A 4,146-nucleotide genomic window follows, 5' to 3' on the forward strand; every position below is an offset into this window, starting at 1 on the left:
GAATTACAGTTGAAATTGATGAAAGGATATTCTCAACAACAAAAATATCCATTAACATCTTTGTTAAGGATATTTATCCCAAAATGATGTCTTCGATGTTAAAGTTACATGTATTCATTTTTGTGTATTTTTTTTCGTATAATAAATCCTTTCATCTTAATGAGTCCATCTTTAATTAAGGTCTAGTTCTAGTAAATAACTTTTGACTGATTTTTTGGTGCTAGTTCCATTATGACGTCATAATCATTTTCAATTTTCTTTTTCCCATACTTTACGGCTTTAGCAGAATTATGTAGAAAAAAGGATATTTTCATGACATTCAATTTGAAATCATATGAAAAACTAGTGCTAATTGTAACGGGGACCGTTACAGATGTTCCCCAAACGCTCCCCAACTCCTTTTTGGTGCCATATTCCCTGTAAGCTTCATTAAATAAGACAAACTCTGTGCATTTTTACTTTAACAGCGTTTTCTCGGAAATAGCAATTATACTCGAATTTTAGCATTGCACCCGTGCGCATGTGAATGCATTTGCGTTATGATCACATCATCTTGTCTACACTATCTGCAAATTTTAATATACAATATATTAAAGCATCCAGTCAAAAAGAAAGAAAAATCAATCTTTCAAGTGTATTTTTCATTTCACTCGTTCCAAATGCACGCACAAATGCGTGCACGTGCATGATGACCATACCTTCTAGTAGCAGTCCCTTATATCTATCTATATTCTAAATCCCATCCTCTTTGTTTGATAAACAAGGGAGTTATAGCCATTTCAAGTTTAAGCCAATCAGATTGCAGCACACGTGCATGCGCGTGATTTCATGATTTTTTTCTATATCATATTGTAGGATATCCTAATACATGACTATGTTTTAAATTTCAAAGCATTTCGTCAAAAAACAAAGGAGATATAGCCATTAAATGTTTCAGCCAATCAGATTGCAGCACGCGGGCATGCGCATGCTTTCATGAAAATTCTAAAATATCTTGCTGTAGGATATCCTAATGTTGTAGGATATCCTAATGCATGGCTATGTTCAAAATTTCAAAGGATTTTATCAAAAAACAAGAAAGATATTGAGACTTTTGTTTCAGCCAATCAGAGCAAAGCGCACGTGCATGCGCGTGAGACGTTTCTATTTTGACCATGTCATATTGTCTATGCTACTAATATATCCTAATATTATGAGTTTCAAAGTATTTCATCAAAAATGTAAAAAGTTACGCCTATATCAATTAAATCGGTCATTTCACGTGTTGCACGTGCGCGCTCTTGCAAGCACGTGCGCGCAAAATGACCTTCGTTCCGCAAATCTACATTACATGTCTACTGACCTTAAAAACATTTCACCTTAGTCGGATGTGTAGTTTACAAGATCATTCGCGGACAAAATTTTCCCGAGAAGAAGAAAAATAATAATAACTAGAATCTTGTTGCCATGGCAACAAATAAGTCTTCCGTTCTTCTAAATCTGTAAGAATTTGCTTTTTTCTCTGCAAAAAACATAGATATCATATGTACTCTGAAAGAAAAAAAACTGCAAAAAGGTCTTTCAGTACTTAAGGTACTTTGATTTTCACTTATGCATTTTGGCACTCATAAGAGCTACACGTGTATCATAGACAAACCAACGGACGAACGAACACCGTACTCTCATAAACTTCACTGTGTTTATGTTCTGCACAATTGTGATGGTGTTATAAAAATGTTATAAACTAATTAAGTTAGTACCACATTAAACGTAAAGTCGTTGATTTTTACAGTAATACTATCGAGATTTGTCAGCAGAAAGATTATTCAACTACAGGAATTATTCAGCAATCGATTAATTGATTATATGTTGTTTAATGTCCCTCTCGAGAATTTTTCACATGGAGAAGCCTCAACTCGGTGGAGACTGCAAAATGTTGTCCTATAATTTGGCTCTAATCGCCATTGAGCAGTGAGGAATCGTTTTGAGTCAGTACCATCTGACACACGGGACCTCGATTTAAACGATCTCATCCGACGGACCGGTCTCCACGTCCCACAACTGAAGTCCATAATACAGATATATGATGCTCTACTATGTTTTTATTTTATTTTTCATTTCTCAAATTTGTTGCATCAGATTTTCTTAAAGATCATACTTAATCATTTCGAACAACTTTATTGCAATGCATACAGCGTTCGGTGATTTTGATTGACAGGTCAATACATGTGCACTTAGTGTAATACTTCTTAAGCAGAAAAAATATACAGAGAGTGACTATGACGGACTACGAAATCAGAAAATATTTAATAAAGAATGGGTACAACTGATATAGAACTGATTTTTTGTCTATGAAAATGGATAGGATAATCAGGATAAAAAGGGAATCTCTCTCTTCTCTCTCTCTCTCTCTCTCTCTCTCTCTCTCTCTCTCTCTCTCTCTCTCTCTCAGACATGTAAATTTCAGTACCTTGCGTATTGAAAAATCTACTATTATAGAATATGAATTCTGTATACATGTTAATGGTAATTATAACCAAATGTTCCAGATTTAATTGTATAACGAATTTATAATTCAAAGGCCTATTGTTGCAATAATGTCTCCGAATAAAATCAAGAGTGGGGGGGGGGGGGGCGCGTCCAAAGAATTACATACTCGGTAATTTTATGTTTTATGAATTAAAAGGAAAATACTTAAGGTTGCATGTACATACATATGATTATATAGCATTGCATAAAATTGTGTTCATTCGTATACTTTATCTAACATATCAACAGACCTTTGCAGATGTTTTTGTATCATGTTTTTAGCGTAGCATTATTTCACACAGAAACGCGTAACTTTCACATAATGTTAACCCATTGAGTACTAGTATTTCACAAAAATCCAAGAATCGCTTTTTCTCATCTTTAATAACTTCTCGGGTATATAAAAGTATAGACCATGTATAATAAATAACACTATAAGACTTTTAATCAATGAAATATACGTGTTAAAACCAAATCCAGTCTATAGATTGATTTTCTTTCTTTTAAGTTGCAGATATCAATTTATTTCTAAAGGCTTTACACCTACTCTTCTATCTCTCAGTTCCCTTTTGAGTACATATAATATTTTAGAATCGAAAATAAAACTCAGATTCCAGGATAATTTCGCATTCAAATTAGAGAATGTATTAAGAATATTTTTTTTAATATAATCATAATAGACATTACAGATTCACACTACGCTGACAACTTTAAACTATGCATATACTGAAAGCAGTAACCAACGTAATCTTTCATGCAGAAGCGGATATGGAAACTCAAAGTCTAATTATTTCTTTTATGTGAAAAGGGTGGATATAGACGTCTGCGACGTCATGGATACTACCTCCGCCTTTATCTCGAAAGTTCTATTCCCACTTACAAGTCAGAGTTATCTATCTTTGCTCATTGTCACTATGTAAATAGAGAAAAATGAATTTATTGACGGAACCTTAAATCTCCAAAATGCAGAATCCGATTGAATAAATAATATGTTTAGTATTTTTGTAGAATAATTTGTATATACATCGCTGTAATGTATACTGCGTACAATTTTATTTTCTTCAAAGTGCTTAGTTGACACAGAACGGATATTTTTTTTAGATATAAATTTGTAAATCAAAAACTTTCAATATACAGACTAACACTACACAGCCAAATTTAAACTAATATGCATATAGTGAATTAAGTAACATGCAAAAGAGAGAATATTGAATGTGTAAATATGTTGATCTGGAGAGCGTATATATGTCTCTAACGTCATCAATACTATTTCCGCCTTTATCTCGAAAGTTCTATTCTCATTCACAGGTCAGAGTTATCTTTCTTTGCCCACCTTATACATACTACGTAAATAGAGAAAATTTCGGTACCGAAAATATACAAAATGTGGAATCTGATTTAAAAACAAATTATATATTTAGTATTTGTAGAAAAATGTCTGTTTTACATAAGAATATCTTGAAAAAATATCTAAAAACAAAAAAATCAAAAATTGACCAAAAACAAATTCACTTCCGGTTCGGACAGGAAGTACTGGAAACACACGAAAACAACTTCAAAACAAATAGAATATCATGATCTAATACTCCTGTAAATTTCATATCTTTATCTCAAACCGTTTCCGAGAAAACTGCCGGA

This window comes from Saccostrea cucullata, unplaced genomic scaffold (genome assembly GCF_032062105.1).
Source record: "Saccostrea cucullata isolate Sc308-1 unplaced genomic scaffold, CSIRO_AGI_Scuc_v1 ctg3468, whole genome shotgun sequence".
Lineage (NCBI taxonomy): Eukaryota > Metazoa > Mollusca > Bivalvia > Ostreida > Ostreidae > Saccostrea > Saccostrea cuccullata.